We start from the raw sequence: 14,234 nt of genomic DNA, 5'->3' as shown, positions 1-14,234 counted from the left end.
TTAACCATTGCGCAATCCCGACCTCCACAAAAAGGATGACAAAAAAAATACTTCATGCTCCAACTTCATTACATAATGGTTCACCATACGTGCATGCTACGGGACTCACAAACCTCAACACAAGTATTTCTCAAATTCACAATTACTCCACTAGCATGACTCTAATATCACCATCCTCATATCTCAAAACAATCATAAGGAATCAAATTTCTCATAGTATTCAATGCACTTTATATGAAAGTTTTTATTATATCCCTCCTAGATGCCCATCATATTAGGACTAAATTCATAACCTAAGAAAATTACCATGCTGTTTAAGACTCTCAAAATAATATAAGTGAAGCATGAGAGGTCATCAATTTCTTCAAAATAAAACCACCGCTGTGCTCTAGAAAGATATAAGTGTAGCATTAGAGCAAATGACAAACTACTCCAAAAGATATAAGTAAAGATCAATGAGTAGTCGAATAATTATGCAACTATGTGAAGACTCTCTAACATTTAAGAATTTCAGATCTTGATATTTTATTCAATCAGCAAGAAAATCCTAATAAAATAAAATGAAGCTCCAAGAAAAACACATATCATGTGGTGAATAAAAATATAGCTCCAAGTAAAGTTACCGATGAACGAAGACAAAAGAGGGGATGCCATCCGGGGCATCCCCAAGCTTAGGATCTTGGTTGTCCTTGAATATTACCTTGGGGTGCCTTGGGTATTCCCAGTCTTAGGCTCTTTCCACTCCTTATTCCGTAGTCCATCAAAGCTTCACCCAAAACTTGAAAACTTCACAACACAAAACTCAACAGAAAATCTCATAAGCTCCGTTAGTATAAGAAAATAAATCACCACGTTTGGTACTATTGTGAACTCATTCTTTATTTATATTGGTATAATATCTACTGTATTCCAACTTATCTATGGTTCATACCCTTCGATACTACTCATAGATTCATCAAAATAACCAAACAACACATAGAAAACAGAATCTGTCAAAAACAGAACAATCTGTAGTAATTTGTAACTCTCACATACTTGTGTAACTCCAAAAATCCTGATAAATTAGGAAGTCCTAAGAAATTTGTTTATTATTCTTCTGAAAAAATAATAAACTTAAAAGCTCGCTTCAGTGAATTAATAAAATTGTTTTCGTGAGTGCAAAGTTTCTGTTTTTCAGCAAGATCAAATCAACTATTGCCGTAAGCCATCCCAAATGTCTTACTTGGAACTTTACTGAAAGAAAAGCTATAAAACATGATTAATATAGTAGCATAATCATGTAAACACACAAAAACAGTAAGGGTAAATATTGGGTTGTCTCCCAACAAGGATTTTTCTTTAATGCCTTTTTAGCTAGGCATGATGGTTTCAATGATGCTCACATAAAAGATAAGAATAGAAATACAAAGAGAGCATCATGAACAATATGATTAGCACATTTAAGTCTAACCCAGTTATTATGCTTAGGGATTTTTTGAGCAAACAATTCATGGGAGCAATAATCAACAGGCATAGGATGGCAAAACAAGCAAAACTTCAAGATTTTAAGCACATAGAGAGGAAAATTGATATTATTGCAATTCCTACAAGCATATATTCCTCCTTCATAATAAATTTCATTAGCATCATGAATGAATTCAACAATATAACTATCACATAAAGCACTATTTTCATGATGCACAAGCATAGAATTTGTGTTACTCTTCACATAAGCAAATTTCTACTCATGAATGGTAGTGGGAGCAAACTCAACAAAATAACTATCATGTGAGGCATAATCCAATTGAAAATTAAAATCATGATGACAAGTTTCATGGTTATCATTATTCTTTATAGCATACATGTCATCACAATAATCATCATAGATAGGAGGCATGCTTTCATCGTAATAAATTTTCTCATCAAAACTTGGGGGACTAAAAATATCATCTTCATCAAACATAGCATCCCCAAGCTTGTAGCTTTGCATATTATTAGCATCATGGATATTAAAAGAATTCACACTAACGACATTGCAATCATCCTCATCATTCAAATATTTAGTGCCAAACATTTTAATGCATTCTTCTTCAAACACTTTGGCACAATTTTCCTTTGCATCATTCTCACGAAAGACATTATAAAGAAGCATATGAGGCAACCTCAATTCCATTTTTTGTAATTTTCTTTTATAGACTAAACTAGTGATAAACAAGAAACTAAAAGATTTGATTGCAAGATCTAAAGATATACCTTCAAGCACTAACCTCCCCGGCAATGGCGTCAGAAAAGAGCTTGATGTCTACTACACAACCTTCTTCTTTGTAGATGTTGTTGGGCCTCCAAGTGTAGAGGTTTGTAGGATAGTAGCAAATTTCCCTCAAGTGGATGACCTAAGGTTTATCAATCCGTGGGAGGCGTAGGATGGAGATGGTCTCTCTCAAACAACCCTGCGACCAAATAACGAAGAGTCTCTTGTGTCCCCAACACACCCACTACAATGGTAAATTGAATAGGTGCACTAGTTCAGTGAAGAGATCGTGATACAAGTGCAATATGGATGGTAGGTATATGTTTTTGTAATCTGAAGATATAAAAACAGCAAGGTAACAAGTGGAAAAAGTGAGTGAAAACTGTATTGGAATGCTTCGAAACAAGGCCTAGGGTTCATACTTTCACTAGTACAAGTTCTCTCAACAATGATAACATAACTAGATCTTCTAACAATCCCTCAACATGCAACAAAGAGTCACTCCAAAGTCACTAATAGCAGAGAACAAACGAAGAGATTATTGTAGGGTACAAAACCACCTCAAAGTTATTCTTTTCAATCAATCCATTGGGCTATTCTTATAAGTGTCACAAACAGCCCTAGAGTTCGTAGTAAAATAACACCTTAAGACACACATCAACCAAAACCCTAATGTCACCTAGATACTCCAATGCCACCACAAGTATCCGCGGGTATGATTATACGATATGCATCACACAATCCCAGATTCATCTATTCAAGCCAACACAAAGAACTTCAAAGAGTGCCCCAAAGTTTCTACTCAAGAGTCAAGACGAAAATATGTGCCAACCCCTATGCATAAGTTCACAAGGTAACATAACCCGCAAGTTGATCACCAAAACATACATCAAGTGGATCACGTGAATATCCCATTGTCACCACAGATAAGCACATGCAAGACATACATCAAGTGTTCTCAAATCCTTAAAGCCTCAATCTGATAATATAACTTCAAAGGGAAAACTCAATCCATTACAAGAATGTAGAGGGGGAGAAACATCATATGATCCAACTATAATAGCAAAGCTCGCGATACATCAAGATCGTGCCATATCAAGAACATGAGAGAGAGAGAGAGAGAGAGATAAAAAACAATCTCCGTGAATTTTCAGGTCAATTGGACTCCGTTTGATATTCCTTTTCTGCGATACTCAAAAACAAGGAAAAAACAGAAACTGGCACTGGGCTCTAGGTTAATAGGTTAGTCCAAAAAATCATATAAAATAGCATATAAATGCATATACAACATCCGAGATGGATAATATAATAGCATGGAACAATCAAAAATTATAGATACGTTGGAGACGTATCAGTTATTGGTAGTTGTGAGTTGCGTTGGTATTTCCTCGAAGAGGAGAGGATGATGTAGTACAGTAGAGATAAGTATTTCCCTTAGTTAAGAACCAAGATTATCAATCTAGTAGGAGAATCACGCTACACCTCGTTAGCAGTACCGATACAGAAAATAAAAAATCCTTGCACCCAACGTGAACAAGGGGTTGTCAATCCCTCGGCAGTTACTTGCAAGATTAAGTTGTATGGTGATAGTTAGATAGATTGAACAAAAATCCAAAATAAAATAAATGAAGTAAAATTGCAGCAAGGTATTTTTAGGATTTTTAATATATGATAAAGTAGACCCAGGGGCCATAGTTTTCACTAGAGGCTTCTCTCTTGAAAATAGCATACAGTGGGTACTGTTGGGCAATTGATAGAAAAGCAAATAATCATGATGATATCCAAGGCAATGATAATGTATATAGGCATCATGTCCGAGATAACTAGACCGACTCCTGCCTGCATCTACTACTATTACTCCACACATTGACCGCTATCCAGCATGCATCTAGAGTGTTAAGTTCATAAAGAATGGAGTAATGCCTTAAGCAAGATGACGTGATGTAGACAAAGTAAACTCACACATGAATAAACCCCATCTTTTTACCCTTAATAGAAATGACACAATACATGTCATGTCCCCTACTGTCACTAGGATTGAGCACCGCAAGATCGAACCCATTACAAAGCACCTCTCCGATTGCAAGATAAATCAATCTAGTTGGCCAAACCAAATCAATAGATCAGAGAGAAATATGAAGCTACAATTGTCGGGACCATGGGCCCGGGTTATCCAGGCCTGTCTACCTTCGGCCCAAAGCATGGCGCATGGCAAAAGCCTAGCAAGGTGGCCTTCTGGTGGGCGCCATGAGCTAGCCTCTTCGCGAGGTCTTCGCCTCACGAGGCCCCATCTCCGAAGAGTTGGTGAGCTATCAAGACCTCACGTCATCGCCAAGAACCTCGTGAGGCTCCCTCGCGAGGCGGCCTCCCGAGGCACCTCCCTGAGGCGAGCAGACCAGGAGCAGTTCAGGCCAACTATGTGGCCCCGCGCCACCACGTGGGTGACACATGCAACAATGAACAACGGTAGAGCCCGCGCCATCAGGCACAAATGAGGAAGATTTCCACTTCTATGTTAAAGGAGCAAGGCAGTGGTCCAATTCCCAAAGCAACCCCCAAAGGTTGCCCGTTTGGTGCAAGAAGACCAATGTGACAAATGCACAGGGCAAGTGGTCATTCCCGAGCCCACCAGCGCGTCATGGAGGGAGCTTTGCAGGTGAAGACCGCCTTTTGTCAGGATAGACTGCGCTCCTGTCCCCCTTCAAACTGGCCATTGTGGCAACCCTTCCCACCATTATTTTTTGGGGGAAGAGGACCAAAGGCACTATAAAAGAGTGCAGGATGCCACTGTAGAGGAGATCGATCCATCGAAAGACCAGAGCCCTAACACTTGTACTCTCTCTCTCTCTCACGAGCAATCCCAACCAAGCAAGAGTTGGGTTTTACACCGCAAGGTGGCCCGAACCTAGATAAGAGTTGTGTCACCAGTTTATCCTTGTTAGATCAAGATAGCCCTGGGCGTCGCCATGTTTAGTTGTTGGTTAGGACGAAGTGGGAGAAGGAGCTCTCCCAAGTGTTCGAACCTTTGGGTGCCCGGAGCCCCGATTTTGACATTTGACGCGCCAGGTAGGGGTGCGCTGTCGTTCTTCCGTTCTGCTCCGCTCCACTTCTTCAGCTCAATGGCAGATGCTCGCTGCTAGCATGCTGAGTGTTGGGCGACTTGCCTGGCCCAGACCAAGCCCACAGGTCGCGATGGCCGCCATCCTGCCGGGGCTGCAGCCGCCGCCACCGACCCGCTGCTCGCGAGCAGCAGGACTTCTCCCTACACCCCTCTATGCAGCCGGACGGCCGCACCGCCATGGCCTCCTCCTCCCTCACTCACCGTGGGCTGCCGAACGCACATGCCATGCTACTCATGGCGCGCGAGCTGCTTCGCTACCGCACTGCAGACGCCGGCTATGATGCCTGGGTTGGGCGCATCGCCGAGCTTGTCAACGCCACCGGAGATGCCCCGGCGCCTTCCCACTCGCTCCGCCCTCCACTGCCTCGAGCTGGTGGTGTGGCATGGCGCTCCTCTGCCGCCTCCTTTGTGCAACAAGTTCGCAGGGGCCCATTGATACGTCTCCAATGTATCTATAATTTTTGATTATTTCATGTTGTTATATTATCATTCTTGGATGTTTTACAATAATTTTATAGTCATTTTATATCATTTTTGGTACTAACCTATTGACATAGTGCCAAGTGCCAGTTGCTGTTTTCTACATGTTTTTTACATCGCAGGAAATCAATATCAAACAGAGTCCAAACGCAACGAAACTTCTTGAGGATTTTTTGGTCTAGAAGACATCTAGTGGGCAAGGAAAGCACCTGGAGGTGCCTCGAGGGGGGCAGCACCCACCAGGGCGTGCCTAGGTGGGTTGTGCCCACCTCGGGTTCCCCCTGAGCCGCCTCTTTGCTCTATAAATAACCCAATATTCCAGAAACCCTAGGGGAGTCGACAAAAATCAATCCCAGCCGCCGTAGAGTCTAGAACCACCAGATCCAATCTAGACACCATCACGGAGGGGTTCACCACTTCCATTGGTGCCTCTCCGATGATGCGTGAGTAGTTATTTGTAGACCTACGGGTCCGTAGTTAGTAGCTAGATGGATTCCTCTCTCTCTCTCTCTCTCTCTCTCTCTCTCTCTCTTGATTATCAATACAATGGTCTCTTGGAGATCCATATGATGTAAGCCTTTTTGCGGTGTGTTTTTTGGGATCCGAGGAACTTTGAGTTTATGATCAGATCTATGTTTTTACCCATGAAAGTTATTCTGAGTCTTCTTTGATCTCTTATATGCATGATTTCTTATAGGCTCGTATTTCTCCTCCCATATTTGGGTTTTGTTTGGCCAACTTGATCTATTTATCTTGCAATGGGAAGAGGTGCTTTGTGATGGGTTCAATCTTACAGTGATTGATCCCACTGATAGAAGGGGAAATGACACGTATGTATCATTGCTATTAAGGATAACAAGATGGGGTATATTTCTACATAAAATAGATCTCATCTACATCATGTCATCATTCTTATTGCATTACTCTGTTTCTCCATGAACTTAATACACTAGATGCATGCTGATAGCGGTCGATGTGTGGAGTAATAGTAGTAGATGCTGGCAGGAGTCGGTCTACTAAGCTTGGACGTGATTCCTATATAATGATCATTTCCTGGATATCATCATGATTATTTAAAGTTCTATCAATTGCGCAACAGTAATTGTTTTCCCACCGTTTGCTATTTTTCTCGAGAGAAGCCACTAGTGAAACCTACGGCCCCGGGTCTATTTTCATCATATTTGCCTTTGCGATCTATTTTCCTTTGCATTTATTTTCAGATCTATTAAACCAAAAATACAAAAATACCTTGCTGCAATTTATTTGTTCCGTGATCTATTTATCCTATCTACCAATTTACCTCATGTTATTTGACTATCTTGAGGCATCGTACCCGAAAGGGATTGATAACCCCTTTAACACGTCGGATTGCGAGTATTTGTTACTTGTGTGCAAGTGTTGTTTACATGGTGTGACGAGGTTCTCCTACTGGTTTGATAATCTCGGTCTCATCACTAAGGGAAATACCTACCGTTGCTATACTGCATCATCCCTTCTTCTTTTGGGAAATACCGACGTAGTTCCAGCAGACATAAAAAGGAATTTCTAGCGGCATTGCCGGGGAGGATCTTCAACATCAACCAGGTTCCTAATCACAAATCTCATCTCCTTGCAATTTACATTATTTTCCATTTGCCTCTCGTTTTCCTCTCCCCCACTTCACGAAAATTTGCCGTTTTATTCGCCCTCTTTTTCGTTCGTCGTTTTCTCATTAGATCCGTTTTTGAGTGCAATCTTGTTGTGAAGTCATCATGACTCAAGAGAACACCAAGTTGTGTGATTTCTAAAATACCAACAACAATGATTTTATTAGCACTCCGATTGCTCCTCCTGCCACTAGTGCGGAGTCTAGTGATATTAATACTGCTTTGCTGAATCTTGTCATGAAAGATCAATTTTCCTGTACTCCTAATGAGGATGTCGCATCCCATCTTAACACATTCATGGAATTATGCGATATGCAAAAGAAAAATATGTGGACAATGATGTTGTGAAGTTGAAACTATTTCCATTTTCTTTGTGAGATCGTGCAAAAATTTGGTTTTCTTCTATGCCTCGCAATAGTATCGATTCTTGGAACAAGTGCAAGGATGCTTTTATCACTAAGTATTTTCCACCCGCAAAAATTATTTCCCTTAGAACCCAGATCATGAATTTCAAGAAACTTAAACATGAGCATGTTGCACAATCTTGGGAAACGATGGAATTGATGCTAAGGAATTGCCCAACTCATGGGTTAAATCTTTGGATGATCATAGAATTTTTTTATGCGGGATTGAATTTTGTTTCTCATAATCTTTTAGATTCCGCCCCCGGGGGCACTTTTATGGAAATTACTTTGGGTGAAGCTACTAAATTGTTAGACAGTATTATGGCAAATTTCTCACAATGGCATACCGAAAGAGCTCCGACTAGTAAAAAAGTCAATTCGGTGGAAGAAATAAATTCTTTGAGTGAAAAAGTTGATGCTCTTATGAAGTTGGCTGCTAATAAAAGTGCTCCTTTTGATTTTAGTGATGTGCGTTTGTCTACTTTGATTGAACAAAATAGTGATGCCATAGATGTGAATTTTGTCTCACGAAACAATTTCAATAACAATGCTTATAGAGGTAATTTTAATCCTAGGCCTTTTCCTAGTAATTCCTCTAATAATTATGGTAATCCTACTTATAATAATAATAGAAACACCTCTGATCTTGAGAACAATATTAAAGAATTTATCAATACTCAAAAAGCTTTCAATACTTCGATAGAAGAAAGTTGAATAAAATTGATGATTTGTCTAGAAGTGTTGATATAATTTCTCATGATGTAGAAACTCTCAAGATGAAAATTTTTGTGCCTAAAGTTGAAGAATCAATTAAAGTTCTTTATGTTTCTATGGATGAAAGTAAGAAAAGAACCACTATGCTTAGACCTAAAAGAGAATTTTTAGAAAGAGCGTTTTCTAGTGATTACTATCATAAAAGTGACGAAGATCTTAAAATGATTGGTGTTTCTTCTATTGATTGTTTGCTTAGTAGAATTAAGATGATGAAAAAGGGACTGGAGAAGAGTCAACTTTAGTTAGAAGGCGTCCCTATGATTCAGAGGATGAAAATCTTGGTGAGAAAATTGATAAATGTGGGTTTGTAGAGGTCAAGACTTTAACTAGTGATGTGCACACTATTTTGGATTACAAAGACTTTAATTATGATAGTTGCTCTTCGGTAGATTGTATTTCTTTGCTACAATCCATTATAAATTCACCCCATTCTTATGAACAAAAGAAAGATTTTACTAAACATATTGTTGATGCCATGATGAAAGCTTTTGAAGAAAAGTTGGAATTATAAGTTTCAGTTCCTAGAAAATTGCATGATGAGTGGGAACCTACTATCAAAGTCAAGATTAAAAATTATGAGTGTTTTGCTTTGTGTCACTTGGGTGCTGGTGTTTCTACAATTCCGAAATCTTTATGTGATGTGATTGGTCTTACCAATATTGAAGAATTCTCTTTAAACTTGCACTTGGCGGATTCTACTATTAAAAAGCCTACGGGAAGAATTAATGATGTTCTTATTCTTTCAAATAGGAATTATGTGCCCATAGATTTATTGTTCTTGATATTGATTGCAATTTGTCTTGTCCAATTATTCTTGGTAGACCATTTTTGCGTACTATTGGTGTCGTGATTGATAGGAAAGAAGGCAATATTAAAATTTAATTTCCACTAAGAAGGGATGGAACACTTCCCTAGAACAAGAATTAGGCCACCATATGAATCAATCATGAGGGCTATGGATCTAGAACCAAAGATGACAAAACTTAGATCCTACACGTTATGCCTAGCTAGGGGCGTAAAACGATAGCGCTTGTTGGGAGGCAACCCAATGAATAAAATTTATTTTTGCTTTTTTGCTTTCTATTTTTGTGTCTTATCACAATTATACTAATGTTATGATTGTGTTTTCTGTGTTTAATAAGTGTTTGTGCTAAGCAAGGCCTTTGGGATGATTTGGGTGAAAGTTGATTTGATCTTGCTGAAAAACAGAAACTTTGCGCTCACGAGATTATTTGTCATTTTAACAGAAGAGCGATTTTGAGTTTATTATTGTTGCATAAGAGTAATAGACAAATTGCTCACGTCAACCAATTTATTTCAGAATTTTTGGAGTTACAGAAGTATTCGAAATATTCAGATTCCTACAGACTGTTCTGTTTTTGACAGATTCTATTTTCTTTGCATTGTGTGCTTGTTTTGATGATTTTGTGGTTTTCTTTGATGAGTTTTTGCCATAGAAAAGTTGGAATATAGTAGATATAATGCATAATAATAATAATAATAATAATAATAATAATAATAATAATAATAGGTTTGCAATAGTACTTATAGTAGTGGTTTGCTTTCTTATACTAACGAATCTCACGAAAATTTTGTTGAGTTTTGTGTGATTGAAGTTTTCAAGTTTTGGGTGATCTTATGATGGATGAAGGAATAAGGATTAGCAAAAGACTAAGCTTGGGGATGCCCGGGGCACCCTAAGATAATATTCAAAGAAGAAGCAAGCAACTAAGCTTGGGGATGTCCTCGAGTGGCATCCCCGCTTTCTTCTAACAACCATCGGTATTTTACTTGAAACTATATTTTTATTCGTCACATATTATGAGTTTTGCTCGGAGAGTCTTGTATGATATGAGTCTTTTATTGTTTTGCTTTGTGTTTTAAGTGTTGAATCCTTGCTTAACACACTCTTTTGAGAGAGCCAAAAATTATGCTATGCTTGCTCCTATGCTTCACTTAAATTTTTAGAGCCATGGATTTGCTCTAGTACTTCACTTATATCTTTTTGAGCACGGTGTGCTTTGTTATTTTTGAAGAAATGCTCTCATGCTTCACTTAGATTTGTTTGGGAGTTAGTGATTTTTTAAGAAATTCTCTCTAGCTTCACTTAGATTATTTTGAGAGAAAGAAAAATTATGCTCATGATCTTCACTTAAATTTGTTTGAGCTTATTAAAAGAAACATATGAAAATAGCCCCAAAGTGATAGATATCCGAGGAGGATATAATAAAAACTTTCATGAAGATCATTGGACAAAATAAACTTGATTCTTAGTAATGGTTTTGAGATATGACGATATGATATGTGAGTCATGCTGATGAGTAATTGTGCTTTAGTAAGAATATTGATGTTAAGGTTTGTGATTCCCTATGCAAGCATGAAAGTCAATAGTTATGCAATGAAATTTATATCCTACTTGTGGTGCATTATTCGGTGTTACTTATGCTTAATGCTTGGGTACGAGATTTTTTGCTTTTTGGTTGGTTGCTCCTCAATATTTTTGCTAGCCTTCATTTTGCACTAAGTATGATCACTACTTCTGCTCCAAAACCCTTTAAACCAGTTTTGCCATATGAGTCCACTATACCTACCTATATGCGGTATTTCCATGCCATTCTAAGAAAATTTGCATGTGCCATCTATAATTTTCAAAATAAATTTCTCTTTTGTGTGCTCTAACGCTCGCAAGGCAGTGAAGGGTGACCAATATTTCCCATGCTAGATGTGTTATTCTCATGATTAGTGTTTATTCACTTGTCATTGCACGAGAGTACGGAAAAGGTATTAGAGATTCCCAGTCCCGAAATCAAAAAAGAATTTACTTTATGTTGTCAAATAATAAATTCCCTGGAAAGTGTTGGTATGGAGGGCACCCATGGATAAGGTTAGCCATGGAAAGTGAAAGCAATGGTGGAAAAAGGAATAAACTTTATTTTCTGTTTGGGAACCGCCTATGATGTATCTAGCATGGAAAGTGTTGGGAGCTCTAAGTCGTTTTCATTGGTGGGAAAAGTATGCCTCTCAAAAATGGTTTCATCTCTCAATTTAAGCTTTGAGCTCTGGCACCTCTACAAATCCCTACTTCCCTCCGTGAAGGGCCTTTCTTTTACTTATGCAATTTTTATTTTGAATTTGAGTCTCCATCTTCTCTTATAAAGTACCAACTAAGGGGGACTATGATCGTATTTGAGCATTGGGTGTAGCTAATATTTGAGTGTGTTTCATGAATGGATCAATGATTATGCATAATGGGCTAGGGAAAACTTGCTTTAGTGTTGATATTTTGAAATACATGGTTGCTTGTTGATATGCTTGAGTATTAAAGTCTTCATGTCAAAACTAGACTGTTGCTTTGAATCATATAAAATTTCATATGTCCATGCTATAAAGAAAAGAAATGTGATGAACATGTTAGGAAACATTCTACATCAAAAATTCTTTTTTTATCATTTACCTACTCGAGGACGAGTAGGAATTAAGCTTGGGGATGCTGATACGTCTCCAACGTATCTATAATTTTGATTGTTCCATGCTGTTATATTATCATTCTTGGATGTTTTATGCTCAATTTATAGTCATTTTATATCTTTTTTGGTACTAACCTATTGACATAGTGCCCAGTGCCAGTTGCTCTTTTCTGCATGTTTTTACATCACAGGAAATCAATATCAAACGGAGTCCAAACACAGTGAAACTTCTTGAGGATTTTTTGGGCCAGAAGACATCCAGTGGGCCAGGAAAGCAAACCTGGGGGGTGCCCCAAGGGGGCAGCACCCACCAGGGCACTCCTGGAAGCCCATGCTCGCCCAGGTGGGTTGTGTCCACCTCGGGTGCCCCCTGAACCGCCTCTTTGCTCTATAAATACCCCAATCCACAAACCCTAGGGTAGTCAATGAAAATCAATTCCAGCCGCCGCGGAGTCCAGAACCACCAGATCCAATCTAGACACCATCACGGAGGGGTTCACCACTTCCATTGGTGCCTCTCTGATGATGCGTGAGTAGTTCTTTGTAGACCTACGGGTCCGTAGTTAGTAGCTAGATGGCTTCCTCTCTCTCTCTCTCTCTCTCTCTCTCTCTCTCTCTCTCTCTCTCTCTTGATTATCAATACAATGGTCTCTTGGAGATCCATATGATGTAAGCCTTTTTGCCGTGTGTTTTTTGGGATTTGATGAACTTTGAGTTTATGATCAGATCTATGTTTTTATCCATGGAAGTTATTTGAGTCTTCTTTGATCTCTTATATGCATGATTGCTTATAGCCTCATATTTCTTCTGTGATATTTGGGTTTTGTTTGGCCAACTTCATATATTTATCTTGCAATGGGAAGAGGTGCTTTGTGATGGGTTCGATCTTACGGTGCTTGATCCCAGTGACAGAAGGGGAAACGACACGTATGTATCATTGCTATTAAGGATAACAAGATGGGGTCTCTTTCTACATAAATAGATCTCATCTACATCGTGTCATCGTTCTTATTGCATTACTCCATTTCTCCATGAACTTAATACACTAGATGCATGCTGGATAGTGGTCGATGTGTGGAGTAATAGTAGTAGATGCAGGCAGGAGTCGGTCTACTAATCTTGGACGTGATGCCTATATAATGATCATCGCCTGGATATCGTCATGATTATTTGAAGTTCTATCATTTGCCAACAGTAATTGTTTTCCCACTATTTGTTATTTTTCTCGAGAGAAGCCACTAGTGAAACCTATGGCCCCCGGGTCTCTTTTCGTCATATTTGCCTTTGCGATCTATTTTCCTTTGCATTTATTTTCAGATCTATTCAACCAAAAATACAAAAATACCTTGCTGCAATTTATTTGTTCCGCGTTCTATTTATCCTATCTACTACTTTTAGCTCACGTTATTTGCTTATCTTGAGGCACCATACCCGAAAGGGCTTGACAACCCCTTTAACACATCGGGTTGCGAGTATTTGTTATTTGTGTGCATGTGCTATTGACGTGGTGTGAGGAGGTTCTCCTACTGGTTCGATAACCTTGGTCTCATCACTAAGGGAAATACCTACCATTGCTATACTGCATCGTCCCTTCCTCTTTGGGGAATACCGACGTAGTTCTAGCAGACATCACCCGTCACGACGCGGGGGCTCGAGACCAGCCCTGTGGAACGCTGCCCCAGGATGAGGCCAGCTACCAAATCATCCGCAACACGCCGCCTGACGCGCTTGTACTCCTCGAGCAGCAGTGCCAGCGCTAGCACCGGGCGGTTCAGGATGTCGCGGTGGTCGGGGGCCAGAACCGTGCCACCCTCGCAGGTGGGGTTCCCTCCTGTGGCTTGGGCTATCGTGCTTTCACCAAGGAGCTCTGACGGGTGGTTTGGCCCATGAAGCTCAAGCCGAATCTGCCGCCCCACTATAACGACACCCGCACTCCCGTGTGCTCCTCCATCTTCACGGGTACCCCTGGGGTCAAGGTCTCCGTGAGGGTCGTCGGCATCCACTGGCACTACGGCACCCCCAACCCGCGGAGTTCCTGCTCTATACGCTGAGCATAGAGGCGACGAACGGTGACGACAAGGTCATGGCGAACTGGTTCGCCATGGCCCTCCA

The sequence above is a fragment of the Triticum dicoccoides genome, chromosome 4B (genome assembly GCF_002162155.2).
Source record: "Triticum dicoccoides isolate Atlit2015 ecotype Zavitan chromosome 4B, WEW_v2.0, whole genome shotgun sequence".
In the NCBI taxonomy this organism is placed as follows: domain Eukaryota; kingdom Viridiplantae; phylum Streptophyta; class Magnoliopsida; order Poales; family Poaceae; genus Triticum; species Triticum dicoccoides.
The sequence above is the reverse complement of the archived record's forward strand: the minus strand, read 5'-3'. Positions refer to the sequence as shown.